The sequence below is a fragment of the Pantherophis guttatus genome, chromosome 7, assembly GCF_059756535.1.
Source record: "Pantherophis guttatus breed Tessera chromosome 7, ASM5975653v1, whole genome shotgun sequence".
In the NCBI taxonomy this organism is placed as follows: domain Eukaryota; kingdom Metazoa; phylum Chordata; class Lepidosauria; order Squamata; family Colubridae; genus Pantherophis; species Pantherophis guttatus.
In genome coordinates this window covers 45,673,711-45,698,137 of record NC_142069.1, presented here as the reverse complement: position 1 = coordinate 45,698,137, position 24,427 = coordinate 45,673,711, and the positions used below count along the sequence as shown (strand labels likewise).

The 24,427-nt window shown below is 35.9% G+C and overlaps 1 long non-coding RNA gene across 1 annotated transcript in view; it reads left to right on the top strand.

Moving 5' to 3' along the window:
* Positions 1-362: 362 nt before the first annotated feature.
* The window catches only part of LOC117655695 (uncharacterized), a 51,007-nt gene continuing 26,942 nt past the window's right edge, over positions 363-24,427 (top strand). The window contains exons 1-2 of the long non-coding RNA XR_009623289.2: positions 363-487; positions 3,894-3,981. This is a non-coding gene — a long non-coding RNA (uncharacterized LOC117655695). The remainder of the gene's footprint in view (positions 488-3,893; positions 3,982-24,427) is intronic.

Here is a 24,427-nt window from a genome sequence, read left to right as displayed (position 1 = left end):
ATCATCTGCCTCCTCTGCCCATTCTCACACCATCCCAGATGAAAAAACTGTCCAATCTTTGATTGGAAATTTAAAGTGTTATAGTACTCACAACTCTAGAAGGCAGCCTTTTCCATTGTTTAATAGCTCTTATGGGCAAGAAAGTCCTCTTTATTTTGAGATTGGATCTCTTTTATAATTGTCTACTCATTGGTTCTTGTTTATCTTGTGCACTGTGGAGAATAATAAATGACAGCTCGTCAGGTATTTTGCCACAATCTATCACTCCTGTAGATTGGAATTTATTCCCCCAAATTAAAGGGACTTAATCTAAAACTGAATATAATGTCCATATTATTATAGCCTCTTCTTTCATCAACCAGACTTCAACCTTCAAGACATAAACTGGCATTTGGACTGGCATGTTCCAGGGGAACAGAATCAGAGAAAGGCCCAACTAACCATGGTAGAGACTCATTCCCAACATCCTTCCTTCAAAGGTTTAAAGGTAAAGGTAAAGGTTCCCCTCGCACATACGTGCTAGTCATTCCTGACTAAAGGTGGTGGTGCTCATCTCCATTTCTAAGCCAAAGAGCCAGCGCTGTCTGATGACAATTCCGTGGTCATATGGCCAGCATGACTAAACACCATAGGCGCACAGAACGCTGTTACTTTCCCATCAAGGGGTCTCTATTTTTCTACTTGCATTTTTACATGCTTTCGAACTGTTAGGTTGGCAGAAGCTGGGGCAAGTAACGGGAGCTCACTCCATTATGTGGTGCTAGGGATTCGAACCACCGAACTGCGGACCTTTCTGATCGACAAGCTCAGCATCTTAGCCAATGAGCCACCGATGCGCATCCCCTTTCAAAGGTTTAGACTTAGTGGGTTGTTTTTTTTAAAAAAATTACAGATGCAACTGTTGTTTGTCTGATGTAAGGTCTGTACCAAAAAAGAGACACAAGAAATACAATGTCTTGTTCTGGATTCCAATGGCTTTGGAATAGAACATTTTTGACAAAAAGAGAGAAACAGATACTTGCTTATCTCTACTCCTAATATCACCAGTGTTCAGCAAAATCAAAGGAGCATACCTCTCTAACAAGATATCTACACATCTCTGTTTTCTATGTTATTTATTATTAGCATAATGAATAACATAGAAAATAACATGGATCCCATTAATTATTGTCTTCTTTTAAAAGACTTGGAACAGCTTTGTGTCTGGTTTGTCATCAGAGAAAGAAGAATTTGTCATTATTGAAGAATTTTGCTTGATCATTCGGAATTTTCCTGTAGGTTCTTGCGAGGATCCATGTTATTTTCTATATTATTTATTATGCTAATTATTATACTTCAAATAATAAGATAAGTTCAGAGATGTGTCAGGTCTCAAGGAGGTGACAAAGTAGAGCTGAAGTGGACAAGATGGAACAGTTGTAGATTTGGGGGATTGAATTTCAGAGTTTGCAAAATATGTCCTGCACCCTTCCTCAAGGTTCAGGACTTGATAGACTCCAGTTTTGTGAAGTGTTATGGAACTTTCTTTGTGGGGTTTTAAATGGTGCCTGCAGGATTACCTTTATCAATGGATTTTTCATCTTACTTCAAGCCGCTAATTAGAGCCTACATTTTTAAAATCAATCAATGCAGTCATTTAATTAAATTATAAAATGTTTACATATTTTGGACCATGTAATTTAGCTTTGTAATGAGTTTAGATGTGTTTTGCTTTATATGGTACATTTTGCTTCTTCAGATTGCAATGCTTAGGGATTTAAATTTCTATGGATATAGTAAAATATTCCTGGAAAAAAAGAAGTGCTGATCAGTGCTTGAAATTATCAAATAGGAACATACAAACAGGCTTTTAAGAAAGAAGAATAATATAACCTGAAGATTATTTTATGTGTGTATGAGTATGGCACATAATTAACAAATTTAAATGCTTCTATTCATTCTCTAAAAAATAACACCAATGTTAAATATCTGTTTTCTTTTCCTTTGCTTACTCATGCATTTATTCAACACTTTCTATAGCAGTTTATCTAAAATTACGTTCAAAGTAATTTAGGCAGCCATAGTCTGTGTGAGAGATTCCATAGAAGGCTTTAAATCATAGTGACAGGCAGTAGGGCTTGCTGAAAGGAAAGCATTTTTGAAGGAGTCATGGAATAACAATAGGAAAACTTTAAAGATATAACTCTTCAGTGTTTGAGAAAGTAGCCAGCCTACAAAATTGTAGCTTTAAGTTAGGCTCATTAATAGTAAAGATGCTGCATGGTAGCATGCCTTCATGTATTTCAGTGGTATTACTTGAAAGAAGAATACCCTAAATCCACTTTCAGGATTGATCATTGTCTCTCTTTGCCTAATTCTCCCTTCTGGTTGTTTGAAAGAAGCATTTTTTAAAAAAATTATTTAAAAGTTGTTTTTCATGATTGCCATTTCCAGGTGTCAGAATTATCTCTGTGTGGTAAAAGGGCATTTTGATATTTGACATGGAATGACAACTACTAAGCCCTTTCTTAGGTCAAAGTTTATAATATTCACTGCCCAACAGCTTAAAAAAATCAGTAGGATGTCCAAATGGTCAGTTTCCCTGGGAAGAAGAGCCAATATTTACCTAATGAGCAATATCTTGTGAAATTTTATGCCACTCATACTCCCCAAAAGTTGTTCCATTCCATTATTTTATATTATACTTTATTGATTTATCTTACCTTACTTTGCAATGTACCCAGAGAACTTTTGCTGCAGAACAGTTTAGAACTATAATAAATCAAACACAAAAAAAGAGCTAAGCTGTATTTTGGTTCCAAATTCAGTTGGATCTTGCCCCTCATTATCACTGTCACCTCTTTCTCCTCTTCTAAATCTCTGTGTTGCTTTTTCAAATTCTTCTTAAGCTGCTTTATCTTTCTCTTTCTCTTGCTGGCTCAGACAATGGTTCTGTTTCTTTGCCTAGAGTTCGACAATCAAGCTAAAACCCTCAGAGACCCAGGGTAACAGAATTTCACTTTGAGAATAAAATTGCTTGTCTTCATACCAACTTGAATATTGCTTATGATACAATACAAACTGAACCATCGAACATACTATTTAATCCATTGTGTAGAATAGCTTCCAAACTGTGAAACTTTAGGCAATCCCAGGCTTTCCATATGCTCTGTGGAGTCTTGCCTGCCATGGTTCATTCAGGATAACAGAACGCTGGATCAAAGAATTATGGATGGAGTGGTGCCATGAGGCTTAAAGAATTTTTTTTTCCTATAGTCTTAAGGAAGCCCTCCCTCACTCCTGAAAATTGTGTCCACCATAATCCAGTAATAAGTAGCCTTATTACTGTCTGGTAGCAAGATTGGGTGATACTTGCACAGATGAAGTTGTTCTGAGGACACTAATTATTTTGGTTTTTTTCAGCCTTAATTCTAGCCTGCTTTGGGAAGATAATCAGGCATTGTCATCCTGTGTGACGCCCTTCTGTAGAAGACAGGAAATTTGTTTCCGTTGACACTGCCTGACTGAGGTTTTTGATATAGTTAACAATGGTACCCTTCTGGATTGCATATGAGATGGGAATTAAAAGCTTGTTATAGTGTTGCTAATCCTTTTGATAGGAACAGTCTTTGATAGTTGTATTGCAGTTTTGTGACTTGGCTTTCTGGAAGCTATGCTACCATAAAATTCTTTTTATCCCCAGTGATATACAAAATTGTTAGAGCAATTGTTACACAATGCAGGGGGAGGTGTCATTAATTTATATATGATGATAGTTAACTTTAGTTTCCTAATAGCTAAATCAGGACAGATTGAGCATATTCTTAACCAATTTCTGAGTGGAGTGATGGGATAGAGGAGGATGAATTGTAATTATTGCAAAGTGGAATTAGCTTTTTTTTACCTATTTCCAGTGTACCTATTCCAAAACATGGTGAACAGATCTGTGAAGTGGGCAGCTGGCTGTTTATATCATGGATGAAGATCCCACTTTCATCTTTGGTATGCATTGGTCCTTTTAATCTACCGTAGTTTGTTTTTAATTTTAATGTTTCAATGTTTTAATGTGCTTAACCTTCTAATTATTGTATATTGTTATTTATGACATTGTAAACTGTCCGGAGTTACTTGATAGCGAGGTGGGATTATATTTTGAAGTAAGTGTACGGTTTCCAATTGGCTAGTAAGCCACGTTCAGTTGATTTTTAAAAAATAAATATAGTCCTATAGAACTTGAGATCTAGATGTCTGAAAAATTGCCTTGCCAGTATAGACTTGATTATTAGGGAAGGTCCTATATTGAGGTTCAGTGGGGGGGGGGATTCAAATTTTTATATTACTGGTTCTGTGGGCATGGCTTGGTGAGTGTGGCATGGCTTGGTGGGCGTGGCTTGGCAGGCATAGCAGGGGAAGGATACTGTAAAATCTCCATTCCCTTTCCACTCTAGGGGAAGGTTACTGCAAAATCCCCATTTCCTCCCAAACAGCTGGGACTTGGGAGGCAGAGAATAGATGGGGGTGGGGCTACTCAGAGGTGGTATTTACCAGTTCTCCAAACTACTCAAAATTTCCACTACCAGTTCTCCAGAACTGGTCAGAACCTGCTGAATACCACCTCTGTTGAGGTTGACAGAATGGCAACTTGCCTACTTGCAACTGGCCATTTCTGTGCTAGTGCTTACATTCTGTAATGCTTTCTTTGCAAAATGCATGAGTAACATCTATCTGTGAAAGAGAAATAAAGTGAGTCCTCTTTTATTTTATATTATTTTACTACCTTTATAGTTTTTCAGTGTGAACACTATTTTTATGCTGTTTTAAACAATTTATTGTAAAAGGCTTCAAGTTTTACAATATTATTACTATTCCTATTATTCTTCCATCCACTTAATTGGCTTTCTCCCTTGTTCTCTCATTATCTATTTATACTGTTCATATAACAAGGATTCTCTTTTGCCATTTATTAAGCTGTATAAGCTTCACACATCCAAATTTAATTGACTGGACCTGTAACTGTCCGTTCATTGATGCAAGGGGTCTCCCTGTGAGTAGAACAGCTTCCACTCCTGTCAGAGGCTCCTTCTTCGCATGTGTAAATACATGTATTTCAGTCGCTAAAACTGTGCCTATGTCTATACTGAGTTTAAGAAATGTTATTATCACAATCTACAATAATTTGGCAAGATAGTGTACACCATCCTCCAACTGCATTATATGTTAGATTTAGACTACAGTTCAAAGCAATTACAAACAGTCTTTGAACTACTTGGATAAACAGACCAAATACACATTTTCCCCCTTGGGAATATTGATCTGTTTCTGTATCTTCAAATCAATCTCCTCCTCTATCTTGAATACAATGAAAAAGAAAATGGGATTTAAAGTGGGAAAAGGAAATAGATGGTAAACATCCAGGTTTGTCTCAAGAATGGCTTACAATATCTATTTTTTAAATTTTGCTATGTTTTTTTTGTTGTTGTTGGAATTTATAGTTAAGTATAGATTGATTTGTGAGAGTTTTTCCTTGTTATTACATTTAATGGATTAAATAGTGAGCAGCCTTGTCATTTCAAAAAATGATGGATTAAGGGGCAAAACAGTAACAGTAGAAATAAATTATTAAATGGCTCATCGGTATGGACCTTTACTACTTCCTCAGCAATTTTTCCTGGCAAGTAGTGTTTTGCTGACATGGAACCCAAGAACCAGATACTGAGATCATCCTAAAGCTGTAAAATTTGCATTGGCTTATATGAAACTTATTTTCAGGAAAAAAAATGTTTGTATTTATATTTTCTTAGCATCCTTGGGAGTGGGAGTGGGAGTGGGAAAAACAATGTTTGGATGTTAAGCAGATGGTAACAATTAGCTTAAAAAAGAAAGTGAAATGGTAGGAGGCAAATATACAATTATTGTTCATACTGGTAAGTCCATAAGCAATAAATGGGAGAAAAAAATCTTCATGATTTGATGTGCAAAAAGATAGCTGGTAATTGGCTCTGGAATTTATTATTTTGAGCTAACACTTAAAATTGCCCCCATAAATGATTAAAACTAAAAAGTGCAACATTTGTTAAAAGTGAATAATAATCCTTACTATACACTACACTACCAGCAAAAGGTCAAAGTAAAGGTTTCTCCTTTCCAGTTTTGTTTGATTCCAAGGGATGGTACTTACTTCCGATTCTTAGCCAAGGGAGCCAGTATTATCTGAAGGCATTTTGGTAGTCATGTGGCCAGCATGACTATATAGAATGTTATCTTCCCACCGCATTCCAATTCTTCTATTTGTTTATTATTTTCCTTAGAGGTAATTTGGGATAATAAGTGGCCCTAGTATTCTCCTGTTTTATAAGGAGATGATCTGATATTCCCAAAATCAATTCCACTTCTTTCAAAGATCGGCAACAAAACACTGATCAAATTTCTAATGCTATACGCTGCTCTCTCCATTCCTATGCAAACAGATTGCTCAGCTTACAAAGGGCTTGTACTATAGACAAACTGATGAAGACTGGGGAGGGGAAACCATGTTTCCCGCTTGTTTCTCATTCTTTTTTTTTTTTTTTGCAAAAAACAAATGATCTTCTTTGTGAACTTCTAACTGTGCACGCTCACAATTTGCTCAGATGGCAGAGTGAGAGAAAAATCTTGCAAATGCAACATAAAAGAGTTTTCATGAATTGGTTAGATATCAGTTTATCAAGAAACATGCTTTGCTGGCATTTGTCCACAGGTTTAGGTAAACAAGCAAGATGAAGTTAAAGTTAGTAACAATGGCACAGACAGAATAGTGCTGAAGCATTTCTTTTTGAATCGGCTACAGCAAATTGTGAGAAACACTTGGAGACATTCCTGCAATACAGACTAGGAAAGAAATGTTCTTTCTGTTACTTAGTCTAATTGTTTAAATCATCATTGTCTATCATTCTAATGATGCCTTGAGAACACGTAATGAAATAAAATGTGGCCATTTTAGGGAGACTTAGCATTTAATACTTCCTTATATTTTTTCAGATTGTTGTGCATTTTGGTTCAAACACAGTTTCTTTTGTATCAGTACAAATATTTTTTAAAATACTTTTTGAATTACAAAAATTATGCTTCAGCATATATTTATGCAAACTGAAAAATAGCAGTGTTATAGCTATATGACAAAGAAGTCTCCACGGAATAAGCCTCATAGATACAGTTACCATGGTGGCGCACTGGTTAGACTGCAATTTTGCAGGCTAATTATGCTGACTGCCAGGAGTTCGATACTGACCAGCTTAAGGTTGACTCAGCCTTCCATCCTTCCAAAGTCAGTAAAAAGAGGAGCCAGATTGTTGGGGGCAATGTACTGACTCTGTAAACTGCCTAGAGAGGGCTGTAAAGCAATGTGAAGTAGTATATACTATAAATTTAAGTGCTATTGCTACTAAATATCTGAACAGGCAAATAGATATTTGGAAAGGAGGACAAAGATGGGGAAAGGAAGACACACTATTTGACTTTCTTAGCATGGGTAACAAAAATTACACTGACAAATTGCAGGAAAAAAAAGTACTTAGGTTTCCATGCCCAGAAATTACTTTTTCTAACATCAGAAAGAAAGGTTTTTCAGTCACATTATTTTTCCAACTAATCTTTATTTTCAAGAACATATGCCAGTGATAAGATAGAATTGATGATGACACACTTTTCAAATTTCACCATTAAAACCTATGACAAGTCATATGATCTACAGATTGCAGCGTTCATAAATCTGAAGAGGCTGGATTGGATTGCTGAAATTAGAAAATAAATTAAATAGCATAAATCTAAGCTGTCAAGTTTGTCAATGAATGAGGGTGAGAAAGAAGCAGACACAAAAGTTTGAATGACTACGTTTGTAAAAACAGATCAATTTTTTTGGGGGGTATAAATTTTTATTAAAGTTTTATAAAAGACATAAAAATTAAAAAGCAAGAGCAATAAAAAAGAGAAAAAAGTAGAAAAGCAAAAGGGCAAAAAGAAAGCACCAGAAAGAAAAAATTGAAAGAAACAAATTCTGATTTCCCTTGTATTAAGTATAAATATAATCACAAAATTATCTCTTACTCTCCGATTTTAAAGGGTAAAGTACAACTGAAACCAGAGACTTTTCTCTGGTGAATGAACAAGCAATAAGAAAAAAGTCATAGGACTTTGAATTTATTTATATATATTGCAGAGAGACTACAGGTAGTCCTCGACTTACAACAATTCATTTAGTGACCATTCAAAGTTACAACGGCACTGCAAAACATGACAAGACTGTTTTCCCCACTTACAATCATTGCAACATCCCTGTGTTCACGTGATGAAAATTCAGATGCTTAGCCACTGACTCTTATTTATGACAGTTGCAGTGTCCTGAGGCCATGTGATCATTTCGTGATCTTTTGGCAAGCAAAGTCAATTGGGAAGCCAGACTTGCTTAAACACATTAATAATTTAACAACTGCAGTGATTCACTTAACAACTGTAGCAAGAAAGGTCATAAAATGGAGCAAAATTCACTTAACAACTGTCTCACTTAGCAACATAAATTTTGGTCTCAATTGTGGTCATAGATCAAGGACTATGAGCATTGCATGCTCAAAAGTGGAAAGGTTTGACACTATTTACAAAAGAGGAATAGTTGGTGAAGATGAAACTTGCAGAGATAGCTTAATTAGCTGCTTTGATTAGAGAAAAAATAGTATACATATATTTAAGGTTGACTGAAAACCGTTAGACTTTTTGCACGAAACAAAAATGCACTTACGATTTTTGGTTTTAAAAAAAGTGAGGGCTTTTTTTGTAATAATGAAGTAAAACAGTCCAATTTAAAAAAAAATACAATTGATCATTTGGATTAAAGTAGCAGTATTTTCACAAGAGAAGTTCTAATTTCCAGTTCTTTTTCCTTTGGAAATAATCTTCTATGCATAATTAAATTAAAATATGAAACTTTAATACAACAGAATATAACAAATCCAAAGGATACTTTCCATAGAAGGATTAAGATAAAAGAATCCTGTTTATTAAAAAAAAATCCAACATTACCCTAAATGTTCCTAATCAGATTTAATGCTACCATTGTCTTTTAACTAAAAAGGACTTCACTAATAAAAGAATAATCAGCAAGTGCCAAGTCAATTCCAAGAAATTATTTGAAAGTATTACAAATGTGAAAAAACTAAAATTGGACCTTACTTCAAAAGAAACACGTTACACATATTAATAGTTTTGCATTAAAATTTGGAATTGATTTTGGAAACAGATGGTTTTATATATATATATTTAATTTGCTATATAGCAACACATTTCCTGCACCATGGAGAAAGTTTACATTACAGTATATGACTGAAAACAAATGCAAGAAGAATGCATTTTTCTATCTGTCAAGGCTTTTACCAATGATTGTTGAATGTTGTTTAGCATTTTCCTGGTTTTGTTGTAAAGGGTTTTCTTTGGGAGGGGGGCTATTATCATTTTACAGCTGACTGGAAGATACATGCTTTGACAGGTTTGGTTGCCTGTTGAAATCCATCATCTGTTCTTTTATATTGATTTCAATATCCCACTGGCCTGTCTTAAATATAACTCAGAAAATATCATGACTATCAAGAATGTTCAAGTTATATGTGAAAAATAAATGCAATGTGCATAATATCTTCCATTATCTACTTCATATATGCCCCAGGATAGATCTTTAAGACATTATAGTATAAAAGTATTTTGGAAGAAAAGTAAGCAAGCATATTCCACCTCCTCTTTCCAGTCATTAGCTTTTAAACAGGTTTCAATTTTATTAAAATGTTAGAATTGGTTCAGGGACTTCCACAGTTAATTCCAAATAACAAACATATCAGCCCTGGCCAACAGAAAGATAGCAAAGCATCTGTCTTTCCCAGCCTCCCTTTTGTCATCATTTAGTTTCATTTTAATGGGAATCCGCATACTGCTTAGATGAATTAAATAAAAAAGAATTCTGTCACATATCCTCATGGCTCCAAGTTGGCAATTTTACTGCTATGCTTTCATGCTTGGCAGAGTGCAAAACCAAATGAAGTCAAGGTAGTATTTGTGTGTGTGTATGTGTGTATGAATATATATAAATGACCATTCTAGAAATAGCTTGGAAAGAAGGTCTAAACTTTAAAGAACTTCACATTGCTATAAAAATGTCAGGCTTTTTAAAATATGCTATCTGTCTCCTGGGCAAACTGTGTGACTTTTCCTATAGATTTTTTTAAATTAAAAAACACATTTAACTCTGCCAGATGAAAAATTTACCTTTGAAAGTGGAACAGTTAAATAAAATGGACCCTCCTTGTTTCATTAATCCATTTACTCTGATAGGGCACAGAATTTTCCTGTTAGAAGAATGTCGTATCCTGCGGAAGCCTGTTGTAAGAGATTCAGTAACCATGAAAGTAGAATTCCTTGTGATGATTCATGCTAATCATTATTGCAGCAGGCATGCCTGCTTAATGACTCGCTGAAGCCACAGAAATCAGCAGTAGATCATTGTTATTTTTCTTGATCTATAGAGTGCCTGTTCTTACTTCTTTCTGGTTTGGGTAGAAGTGCAGACTGCATAATATTGTAATTATTTTATAATAAGAAAATACCCTGGTATGAAAAAAATGGCATACATTTTCTCTGAGTGCAAAGCATATTCAACAAACTAACCATTTAGCGTTGCTCTTTATAATCTATGACCACTATTAGCAAGAGAGAAGAAGCTCAATCACATGATATAAATTAGTCAGTATGTAGTTTTATAAAAGTGAAATAAAAACCTGAACAATTAATTTCTAAATTTAACACCATATATTTAGGTTCTTAGGGACTGCCTATTTTCATCTCAGAAATCATGTGTTTTTAGTTTGTCTGCAGAGCTTGGATCAAAAAGATTTTACAAAATCTTGATTTTGCCATTTATCTCCTAAATAGCTGGCACATACTGGCCTTAAATAAAACAGCCAACCCAAACAACCTATATATAATCCCAGTCTATTTACTTTTACATGTTGCAGAGATATTTTAGATGATAGCTAGCTAGCATCAGAAGTAAGTCCCAGAAAATTTAATGGGATTGATAAACAATTTACCGTATATCTATTAAAAAATACTGTATATTCCTTGATGGGGCTAATTCTTATCCAAAAAAATAAAAATATTTCAGTTTCACTAATGTATAAAGTAAAATGTATAGAATTTAGGATTTTAATAAATTGCAAAATAAACCTGACCTAGCCATGAAGCAAAGATGAAGTTGATCTCCTTTCTAAACCACAGTTCAGTGGCTTATGTTAGTTTGGGAAAAGGGAGGAAATTTTATCCAATGATCCAAGCCTAGTGGATGATTGAATTATCTCGAATTACTTCCCTGCAGTAACTATAAATCTTTCAAAGCTGACAAAATTTGATCAACCCAAACTTTGCTGCTATAGAACATCCTTCTCTAGTCCACAGCATCCTACTTTTAGACTATCGTACTTGGGCTTTGGCTAGACTATTGTTGAAATATATCGGATCAAAGCATTCTATTTTGTTAAAGGGAATTCAGCTGGAACTCTTCATGGTCGTATTGGTTTAGGTTGAAACCCTAGTTCTGCTTTCCTGTGTACCTTATATTGTTTATGACTAAGGTGCCTGAAGATGGCAATCATTTTATGGTAATGCCTACATAGATTCTTAGATTTCTGAACATTTTTACAGACATCAGGAGATTAGAGATGCTTGCTTTGTGTTCATTCTTTGAAACTAGAAATGAAAGAAAATGCTTTTACTAAAGTTTGAAAAAAATATTCCCACTCTTAGTAAATGATTATGCATACATATTTATGATTCTTTGTCCAGCAGGGACAGAGAATTCGAGAAATAAAGAAGCCAAGCAGTCAATTTCTTGAGTCCTTCAATTTGAATTATTATGGAACTGAGAAATAGGTTAGTGGTATGCATTCTGTGGAATATGTGTCCTCCATCTCTATTTCTTAAATAAATTAAATTAAATATGTTTGGAGAAATTGTATCTCAAACATATCAAATTAGGTAACAATAAATAATAACTCAGAAATAAGAAGAGTGACTTCTTACCACAAGAAATGGTTGAAGCATGCTGTTTGATACTTTCTGCACAATTTCCCCTATGCCTCATATATTTATATGAGTTCCCATTAAATGCAATAATTTATTTTACTTAAACCCCTAATGTTCCTACAATGGGAATCTGTTAGATATAGGAGCAATTTTAAACTTGTTTAGTGTACAATTCTATACCAGTCTACCCCAAAGTAAATCCATTCAAATTCAGTGAGACTTCCTATTAGGCAAATCATTTTGCTAAGACAAGCATTCAAGGTTATAAATTAAAGTAGCATCTTTAGTAACCTAGATTTTTATTCATTTTGTATTATATGACACCTCTTGTGCACCTTCTCCAAAATGCACTCCTGTGATGCGCAATCCACAGTTGTGCATCAGTCATACACAACTGTGACCCCCATGCATTCTTCTTGATCTTCACCACCCTCCTGAATGCTCTATCCAACCCACACAGTACATCTCATGGCATATTTCCCAATCTGTGCTGCCTTCTTTGATCCACACAGCATCTCTAACACATACCACATTCCAGTCCTGACCTGTACCTGGTTTTGCAACTCACAGCTGGCTTCCCCACTGACTTTGTCTATGCAAACTTCCTACGAGCAAAGTAAATGGAGAAGCTGGCAGGAATTCTAGTGAGAAAGGAAGGGAAGGGAAAAGGAGGAAGACAGAGGGAGAAGAAGGGAAAGAAGGATGTAGGAAAGAAGAAATGAAAGGATGAAAGGTTGGAAGAATGGGAGAGTGGAACAGAACAGAACAACAGAGGTGGAAGGGACTTTGAAAGTTTTATAGTCCAACCCTCTGCTCAAGCAGGAAGACCTTATACTATTTCAGACAAATGGCTGTCCAATCTCTTAAAAAATTTTGTGTGATGGAGCAGCCACAATTTCCAAAGGCAAGCTGTTCAACTGATTAATTGTTTTCACTGTCAGGAAATTTATCTTTATTTCTTGGTTGTATCCCTCCCTCATAAGTTTCCATCTGTTGCATCTAATCCTGTCTTCAGGTGCTTTGGAGAATAGGTTGATTTCTTCTTGTTTGTGGCAGCCCCTTAGATATTGGAAGACTACTATCAAGTCACCCCTAGCCCTTCTCTTCTTTGGACTAGACATACCCTGTTTCTGCAACCGTTCTTCATAAGTTTTAGCTTCCAGTCCCCTAATTATTTTTGTTGGTCTTTGCACTAGAAGGAAGGAAGGAAGGAAGGAAGGAAGGAAGGAAGGAAGGAAGGAAGGAAGGAAGGAAGGGATTTTTGATGCTCCCTGTCAGCTTCCCACAGGAAAATTCAACAGGGAAGCCAGCAGTAAATTAGAGGTTACTGTCCCTCCAATTGCTATTTTGCCCTCCCCTTAGTCAATGAATTTCTCTGTTTAGGTTAGGAGAGATCTCTGAAAAGATCACCAATGGGGCATGGATTGTCTATATTTAAATAAATCACCAAATATAATTTTAGCAGTCTTTACGATGTCATTACCTGTCCTCCCATTAATATTCCAGCTGTGCTGCCTCATTGTGGCAGTGGGGTGTTCCCTACAGGAATGAGCAAGGAATGCTGTATGCCAAGAATATATATTACCAGCAAGGTCAGCTAAAATGTGAAAGTCATCCCAGCTGCCCAGGGGTCACTAATATCATGCAGCAGCAATACAGGAAGGTTTTGGAGGCAGTGATGAAGGCATCAATTCATACTGCTCAAGATAATGTAGTGGAAAGCATTTCTGTATTTTTACCAAGAAAATAACATGGACAGAAAAAACAAAATAATTGATAATATAGCCATGCATTATGGCTCCCTCCAGTCAGATAGCACTCAACATGCACTGAGTAATGACTGACAATCTTTTTGGATACTAAAAGTGCTTATGATGTGCCTCGACTAAAACCTTTGGGATATCTAGTTGTTGATGTTATCATACAGGAAAAGAAAATCTGAACCTTAAGAACAAATTGCAGTTGGAACATGGAACATTAGAAGCACGAGCCCAGGAATGATTACCATAGTAAAAGATGGCATTATCAACTTCACCTTGACATCTTAGGCATCAACTAGATGACTGGGATTGACCCTTTCAATCAGAACATCACACTGTTTACTACTGAAGGAAAAAAAAGCAAAGGAAGAACAGCATTACTTTTATAATTAGCAAGGACAGTACTTTGCTACAATAAAATCAATGACTGAAAAAATGTCAATGAAATTTTCTGATTTAGTTGACATTTTGTAATTGGACATCACCAAATGGAAATCAAATTGACTATATTTTGTTTTTATAATATTTATTTTTTATATTTCTTGTTTAATTGTTTCATGCTGCCCAGAGTCACATTTTGTAAGATGGGTGGATATTCAAATTTGCCTAAGAAATAAATTATTGCTGAAAGGGGTACACAAGGTACAGGAACAGGAAAAGTTATGTCACCAAAGACATAATCATAAATCTAATCATAAATCTATCTCTCTATCTAGCTATCATCTATTAAATTTATATGCCACCAATCTCACTCTCTAAAGTGATCAATTGTTCATTTGCAAGTTTTAAGTTAAGCTAAAGGAGAAAGTCAACCAGTTTCCGCAATATGATCTAGCTCACATAACCACAGTTTTCAAGGAGAACATCAGGAATTGCAATAAAGTCTTAACCTCATTGATAAAAAGCCAGAAGATCTGTGGAATGAATTTAAAGGAGTTGTTAAGGATGAATGTGTAGAGACTGTCAAAGATAAAGAAACAGAAGAAAGTAAATTGGATGTCAAAACAAACTGTGAAATTTGCCAAGATGAGAAGCCAAAGCCAACAAAAATCTCAGGAAGAAACTTAACAACAGTTTCAGAGAGCTGTTAGAAAAGATATGTTGTAAACTTTCTTTATAAAGTTTAATGTATTTATGCATTATAACATTTATATAAAAGCTTATACATTATAAGCTTTCATGAAAGTTCCATGAATTACCAAACCTGATTATAATTATTTATATTGACTTCAACTATTAATTCAAAAGAGTTGACATCATTTGAGGATAAGGTGCTAAATTCATTTTTATTACTTTGCCAGATTCCAAAAGTTATATAGTCAGATATAACTTTTCTGTTTTCTCCTGATCTCTAGATATTCTAAAACAAAAACATTATTTGTATATTTATATTATTTTGCAAGTCTCTTTCATTATACACACACACATATATGTATAACATTTTGCAGCTTTTTGTCTCTGCCCAACTCATTATTCCCATATCCCCTTGGTTGGACATCCTTTCCATTTATGTTTTAAATGGCTTCTCATTTGCACATCTTCCCCAATTATAATCTAAATATCTAGGTTCCAGGAGATTGATTTATGGATATGAACTCAGTATAACGAATGACATCTATCTGGATCCCCAAAATAATATGTTTTGATCATTGTAGAGAGCACTACTGATAATATCTGTGTACAGCATGCTAAACAATAGGTAATGAAGTTCCTGTACATTTTAGTTGACAGTTATAAGACATATAAAAGGGGAGATGGCTAGAAATTGTTCTATTTGTTGATAGTTTGTGCTAACTAAACCCAGTGGATACATTAAAATGTACGCTTATTTTATAATGTAATCACTTATATTATACAATAGATCCCACCTTCCGCATTCTGCCCCTGCCCTCCCCATGTGACCTTGGTTTTTAATTTTTTACTTTTAATTTGTTTATGTTTTAGTGCATATATATCTTTTGACTGTAAGCCGCCTAGAGTTACCTTATGGTAAGATGGGCAGCCAATAAATTGTATAAATAAATAACTATAAATAAATAAATTACATATAACATTTTCCTTTAGGATTCTAGGTTTTTTTATTTTTGCTTTTACAGCACCTGCAGCATTTTTGTGCTATATTTTTGCCAGTTTAACATCAGAAGCATTTTAAATAACACCTTATTTCGAATTTCCCAAAGCATTTCAAACTGATGATTAAAAGCTAGTTTGATCAAATTTCTAAACTGAACAAATTTTCTGAATCACAGCAGATCAATGATCTGAACTAAATCAAATTGGATTGGAGCTGATTTACATACCCTTGATCTTAACCATGAACAGTTAATATTTCTTTTTATTATTTTACAGAAGACTTAATTTTCAAAAATATTGCATACAGTCAGGTCCAGAAATATTGGGACATTGACACAATTCTAACATCTTTGGCTCTATACACCACCACAATGGAGCTGGAATGAAACAAACACAATGTGCATTAACTGCAGACTGTCAGCTTTAATTTGAGGGTATGTACATCCAACTCAGGTGAACGGTGTAGGACTTACAGCAGTTTGCATATGTGCCTCCCACTTGTTAAGGGACCAAAAGTAAGGGGACAGAATAATAATCATAAATCAAACTTTCCCCTTCTTAATACTTGGTTGCAAATTCTTTGCAGTCAATCACAGCCTGAAGTCTGGAACTCATAGACATCACCAGACACTGGGTTTCATCCCTGGTGATGCTCTGCTAGGCCTCTACTGCAACTGTCTTCAGTTCCTGCTTGTTCTTGGGGCATTTTCGCTTCAGTTTTGTCTTCAACAAGTGAAATGCATGCTCAATGGGATTCAGGTCAGGTGATTGACTTGGCCATTGCATAACATTCCACTTCTGTCCCTTCAAAAACTCTTTGGTTGCTTTTGCAGTATGCTTTGGGTCATTGTCCATCTGCACTGTGAAGCGCCGTCCAATGAGTTCTGCAGCATTTGGCTGAATGTGAGCAGATAATATTGCCCGAAACACTTCAGAATTCATCCTGCTGCTTTTGTCAGCAGTCACATCATCAATAAATACAAGAGAACCAGTTCCATTGGCAGCCATACATGCCCACGCCATGACACTACCACCACCATGCTTCACTGATGAGGTGGTATGCTTAGGATCATGAACAATTCCTTTCCTTCTCCATACTCTTCTCTTCCCATCACTCTGGTACAAGTTGATCTTGGTCTCATCTGTCCACAGGATCTTGTTCCAGAACTGTGAAGGCTTTGTTAGATGTTTGGCAAACTCTAATCTGGCCTTCCTGTTTTTGAGGCTCACCAATGGTTTACATCTTGTGGTGAACCCTCTGTATTCACTCTGGTGAAGTCTTCTCTTGATTGTTGACTTTGACACACATACACCTACCTCCTGGAGAGTGTTCTTGATCTGGCCAACTATTGTGAAGGGTGTTTTCTTCACCAGGGAAAGAATTCTTCGGTCATCCACCACACTTGTTTTCCGTGGTCTCCCAGGTCTTTTGGTGTTGCTGAACTCACCGGTGCATTCCTTCTTTTTGAGAATGTTTCAAACAGTTGTTTTGGCCATGCCTAATGTTCTTGCTATCTCTCTGATGGGTTTGTTTCTTCAGCCTAATGATGGCTTGCTTCACTGATAGTGACAGCTCTTTGGATCTCATCTTGAAAGTTGACAGCAACAGATTCCAAATGCAAATAGCACAGTTGAAATGAACTCTGGGCCTTTTATCTGCACATTGTAATTGGGGTAATGAGGGAATATCACACACCTGGCCATGGAACAGCTGAGAAGCCAATTGTCCCATTACTTTTGGTCCCTTAACAAGTGGGAGGCACATATACAAACTGCTGTAAGTCCTATACCGTTCACCTGAGTTGGATGTACATACCCTCAAATTAAAGCTGACAGTCTGCAGTTAACGCATATTGTGTTTGTTTCATTCCAACTCCATTGTGGTGGTGTATAGAGCCAAAGATGTTAGAATTGTGTTGATGTCCCAATATTTCTGGACCTGACTGTATATCAATTGCAACCAAGGGATACCAGATTTGGGGTACAAAAATCTGGGTGACTTATTAGATGGCAATAGATATACTCTTTGCTGTCATTCTAGAGGCTACTAGATGTTTTTCAACCTAACATCTAGTAGCCCTTATGAAATCATATATATAAAATAGATTTTGCAGATGCCATTTATATGCTGCCTCTCAACCAGCAAAGATTAGGGCAATGAAAGCAATTTATCTTTAATCAGGCTGGACACAATATTGAAATAGTAGAAAGTAATTTGGATTGTTCAGAAGCACTAGGAACTAAATAATCATTGACATTTTAAAAACATTTTTGTCCACAATAGGATAAAAAAGTCTAATGTCTCTTTTAAAAAAATGAGCAACTCCCTATTTTTGGAGAAAGCAATGTTCACTTTTGTGGCAAATTCACTGTGTTACATTTCATTAAATACAAGATCAGCTGTTTATTCTCTCACCTTCCTTTAATAGTTTTTGGGAACTCCACAAAGCTATAGAATGTTAGTTATCATTTACTGATTTTAATACTGGTATTGAATTGTGTCATTCTTACTCAAGTCTCAAGAACATAGTGAAGGAAGAAGTGAGAAGGATTCAAAAAAGTCAAAGGAAACTTGACAACCACTTATTATTATCTAAGAGATTGCTGGTAGAAATCAACAGTCTGATCAAATACAGTTTTCCTCACATTTTCTCTTAACAAGCATCTAGGTGATCCATCATTGTCAGTTGAGAGAATTCCCAACAGCATAGTGAAAAGGATATATAGGTTTGTAATAGAAGTGAAATGCAGAATAAGAGTAAGAAGAGAGAGAAAATGGAGGTCCTTTACCATTCTTTCTTTGTGGCTCTTAATTAATTCAAAATATGAGCATTTTAGGCAATCTCAAGCATTGTTCTTCTGGGAATATCTTCATAGTCTGATCAAACTGTTCATTCATTATTTAACAATGCTGATAGCTACTATGCAATTCTTGCTCTCACTCTCTCCAGGGGAAACTTCAACCTCTCTCAGGGAAAATCTAAATTTTTGTATATTGCAAAGGAACTCGGGACATGAATGCTCAATTTATATAGATTCTACCTGAACTACAATACACTTAACACTGCCTGTGGCTCTATATTCCCATAATGGAGATTTAAGTTTTGTTCCTCTGTTCTTCTCATTAAGTAATCTCTAATGAACATATGAATAATCTTAGATTCCTCATAATAACTGCTTGAAAACTGCTAGTATACTGCATTTGATAGTATTTGATGACTGTGACAAGATAGCACTTATTACTCCACACATAATCACATTTTATTATATCATATTGGGAAGTTAGCATGCAATACTGTTTCTGAGACAGCACAGTGTGCAACTTTAATTAATAAGGCAGTGTTATATAGAAGTGAGAAAACTGAATTTGGGGCAGATTGGAATGATTTGTAACAGATTTTTCTTTTTTCTGAGGCAGAGAAAATGAGTCCAACCTGCTTTATTCTATGTTATATGCAAATAGCAGTGGCGGCAGAAAGAAATCAGAAAGATTTTTTAAAAAAATAAAATAGCAATAGCACTTATATACTGTCCCATAGTGCTTTACAGGACTCTGGGGTGGTTTACAATGTCAGCCTATTGCCCCCAACAATCTGGTTCCTCATTTTGCCAATCTCGGAAGGATGGAAGGCTGAGTCAAAATATCAGGATTGGGAGGAGGAGGATTGGAATTAATGAAAGATTAATCTGCTGTCATATCAGAGTGATCCTTTCAATCAGACCACCTGCTGTTCTCCTCTCCCTTGGAAAGGAAGAGAGAATTTATAACAAAGATCCTTAATTTAGTGACTTGGTTATTACCTTATTATGACCATTGTATGATGATAGGTTGCCTGCCTTCTTTCTTTCTTTCTTTCTTTCCTTCCTTCCTTCCTTCCTTCCTTCCTTCCTTCCTTCCTTCCTTCCTTCCTTCCTTCCTTCCTTCCTCCCTCCCTCCCTCCCTCTTCTACTTTTTAGCTAATCACTCCAATGTAGAGTTTGACCACATTTGGGAAGGGGAATAAATATTCCTTATCAACACCATTTCCACTTTACACCAACAGAACCATTATTTTCTTATTTATCAGTAATTTACCACAGAATTCCTTCACTTTAAAATCCATTTTCTTTACACTTGTCATTACACTCGTCTCAAAGCAAAACAAACAAAAAATTGGCACCTTCTAAAAATTAGATTTAAAGGAGTTTAGCTTGAAAACACCAGCACCAGTTTCTGTGAACTTCTGTGACACTTTCTTCCTTCAAAGTGACAAGTGACCTAAGTGCCCTCTGAAATTCATTGTGTTCTACTGAAAAAAAAAGTGTTACTGGCACTTTAAAAGCAAATTTAAAGGGCATGTGGGTTGAAAACCTCTGTGCTGTGAAATCAGCTATGAAAGCTGACTTGTTTCCTCCCTATATAACTTTCCCACAACTGTCATTCTGTTCTGATAAACAAGCAAACAAAAATTATAGCTATGAAGTTTTTCCCCATGGTAAATAAATGGAGGGCAGAGCTTCTGATCTGGGAACTGAATCAGATAGCAGTGCTTTCAAAAAAAAAGTGCTGAATAGTTTCTACCATTCGCAGAGCTTGAATCCAGATGATGAAGCAGAATAAATTGTATCTACACCCTGTAATGATCACCATTTGAAAAGAAATAAGCCTTAACATATAACATAACTTAGAACCAGTTTAGTCTCATGGTAAGACACCAGGCTAAAAAGCAGAAGACCATGAGTTCAAGCTCCGCCTTAAGCGATGAAAGTTAGCTGGGTGACTTTGGGCCAGTCATTCACTCTCAGTCCAACCCAACTCACAGGTTTGTTGTTGTAGGGAAAATAGGCGAGGGAAGGTGTTTTGGATATTTTTTCTGCCATAAGTTATATGTAAATGCAGTCCTCCTCTTTTAGCAGCTTTTTTCTCATACCTGAGATTCACAGAAAGATTTACAACTGCTGCTGTTTGTTCATCTCCCTGACCAGCCAAGTATTTTTATACAGGTTAAAAACTTATGGGACTGACTGCAAACAGCTGTTCTCTGATAGACCAGTCAGCCAGCAGTCTCTGATTGGCTGGCTGGAAATTCCCACCCACCCCCAAACTCTGAATAGGAAGTGGACTTCTAGGAGATGGAGGAAGAAATGATTGAATCAAAGTGTCAGGAAATACAACTACAGGGCCCATCAGCCCAAGGGAAAGAAAAGGAGAAGTAATTTGGGGAGAGGGAAATTGGAAAAGGCTGGAGAGGAAGCACTGCTCCTGAATGCAGCTGCATTCTGGCTTGTAGACTGCATTTCTGCTTTTGTAAGAGAGGTGAACTGTGATAAGAAAGGTGACCATTGTAATTGAGGGCAGAGTGACTGCGAACCCTGAGCCAGCTGCGGTTTCCTGAATCATCACTCCTGACTAGAGAGGTGGGTCCCATAGACTTCTCCTGCCCTGCAGAGGATGCATTCAGAAGGAAGTCAGCAGGATTGGTGAGAACCCTTTCCTCTCAACACATTCACTTTTCTTTCATATATTTGTTGTATGATCTATTCCTCATTCATTCTAACCATATGACAAAGCACCTCAACAGAAACAAGAAATTTCTATTGTTTTGATCAATACTTTTGTATTCAATCCACACTGTTTTAGCATCCATTCTTTTTGCTTCTATATTTTGTTTTATTACAAGTATTCTTAAGTAATCAGTCCCACTTCACCTTTCTTTATATTGTTTCCTGCTTTACCGAGCTCTAAACTTCCATATAACAATGAGCAGAAGAAATCACTTCTACACGGGCATTTATAATTTTTTTGACAACCATTCATTTTTTGCAACAGACCACATACTGTTTTTAATAGTATTTGTAAATCCTAAAATTTCTCACTCTATTTTTCAGTTTTTTTCAGTAAACATTCAAGCAAGGTATAAACATTCATCAATTTTAGTTTTCTTGCTTTTTGTAAATAACTGGCAAATTGTTCACTCAGTTTTCTCTCCCAAGTATAACTATCTTTGAAACATTCATTTTCAGATCTATTCTTCCAACTGCATCACACAATCAATTCACTGCACATTATCCAGCTTCTAGCCAAACAACAAGGCATTGTCTGCATAGAAAAGTATACAACATTGACATCCAAACCAACACATCTTTAAAGTTGCCACATTCCTTCTATATTTGTCTATAAATAAATTAAACAACCAAGGGAATATCACATCTTTTGTTTTATTCCCTGCTCATTGTTGAACCATTTCCTAAGCATTCCATTCATTCTCATTCATGCGTTATTCATCATATACATGTATCTCTCATCACATTCAATAAAATTAACTTCAATATTTCTGAAAAATTATCTGTAACTTAAGTCTTTTCACGTACAGCCAGTGGTGGATTGCTCCCGGTTTGCACCGGATCGCAAGAAACAGTAGTAAAAAATTTTAATAGTTTGGAGAACCGGTAATAAGATTGGCTGGCCACGCCCCCGAATCGGTTCCCGGCCCGGTCACTGGTCGCTTACCCCACCCACTCCCAATCTATTGCTGCCTCCTGAGTCCCATCTGAGGGCTAGAGGGGAAAAAAACTGTTTAAACTCTTGCCACGGGGCTTCAAACACCGCTGATTGGTGTTAAAAGAAAACAAATGAGTAGACCAGTGCCTGCAAAAATAGAAAAAACAGCCCCTTACAGCTTCAGCATAGGTTAATTAGCACAAGTTGATTAGATCAGCCTCCCGACTCTCAGCTGATTTGCTCTCAGCTGTTTTGCGCAGGGCTCTGTTGTTGCCAGCTGCAGAGTGCTGGAGCAGATTTTTTTCCCCCTAGCTATGCTGAAAGAAAGAAACTGAAAGTAAAGCAGGGTCTTTGCTTCAATGTGGCAAAATGAGGCAGAGAGAGATTTCTTTTTCTTTTTCCTCACCAAAAAAGGTAGGTGCAAAACTGCAAACAATGGGAAATTTAGGGCAAAAGAGGAGAGTTCAAGATTTTAAAACACAAAAGAAAAAAAGCTCTATTTAACTAGGGAATTTTAATAATTGAGATACTATTAATTGTATATTGTGTTGAAAGCAGAAATGGTTTAAGTTGTGGTCTGGAGGAATATATGGGGGAAATTATTTAGTTTATTATTATTGGTAAATATAATTAATTGATTCGTAAGAAATTGGATTGCATGGAAATAATTGGAATATTCATGTTCATATTGATTGATATACAGAAAAGATAGTTATATAACTAATTGATTTATATTAAAATGTTGAATTTGTATTAAACAATTGTAATATTACATAATTAACCAATGTGAGGATGGATATAAAAATAGATGACAATGGGAAGGGGTATAATATAGAATAGAAGCGAAAAATTGAATTTGATTAAGATTAGAGATGAGGATGAAGAGTAATATTGGTTTTTTAAAAAAATAGATGAAGAATAAATATGGCAAAAAGGAAATATAGAAATTATAAATTTAATTGAAATGACTAAACACTGTTTAAATTTATGAAGCGGCCAAATACTCTGTTCAAAGAAAATACATTGTATGTTTGTATGTGTGTTTCTAATTATTGCTATTTATTCATATTTGTTCTCTTTTATTCTTTAAAGTTTAACAATTTCTTTATCTTAATATCTTTATATTTGTTTGGGGTTGGCTTTCTTCCCTTTCATCTTTTTTATTGTACAGCAATCTTTCTCCTCAAACCTACTACCTCTCTCTTTCCTTTCCTTCTTACTTTCTATTTCCCCCCTCTTCTTCTCCTCCCTACTTCTTCTTCCTTTCTCCTTCTCCTTTTCTCTTCCTCCCTCTCTTACCCTCACTCCTACTCTAATTTCCCTTCCCTTCCTTCATCCCTCTCTATTGCTGTATCCTTTTATGCATATGGACTACTCAGAGGGCTGAAAAAGTTATTTTTGACTGGTCCTCGCACTTTTGACCAGTCCTCAAATTTACGACTGTCCTCACATATTATGTTTTTTACCCTATCTTATCACCATGGTGAAGAGAAGCAGTTGTGAAATGAGTGACATGGTTGTTAAGAATGCTGCACGGGCATAAATGATGACCAGTCATAAGTGCGAAGACCGGTCAAAAGTGCAAGGATCTGTCAGAAATCACTTTTTTCAGCCCTCTGGGTAGTCCTTTTGTGCATATGGACTACTCAGAGGACTGAAAAAGTTATTTTTGACTGGTCCTCGCACTTTTGACCAGTCCTCAAATTTACGACTGTCCTCACATATTATGTTTTTTACCCTATCTTATCACCATGGTGAAGAGAAGCAGTTGTGAAATGAGTGACATGGTTGTTAAGGATGCTGCATGGGCATAAATGTGAGGATGGTCATAAGTGTGAGGACCAGTCAAAAGTGCAAGGATCTGTCAGAAATGACGTTTTCCAGCCCTCTGAATAGTCCCTATACACATAGACATGGTCACCCGGTCACATGACCAGCTAGCCATGCCCACCCAGTCACATGACCTCCAAGCCACGCCCACAAAATAAGCCACGCCCACAGAACCGGTAGTAAAAAAAATTAGAACCCACCCCTGCTT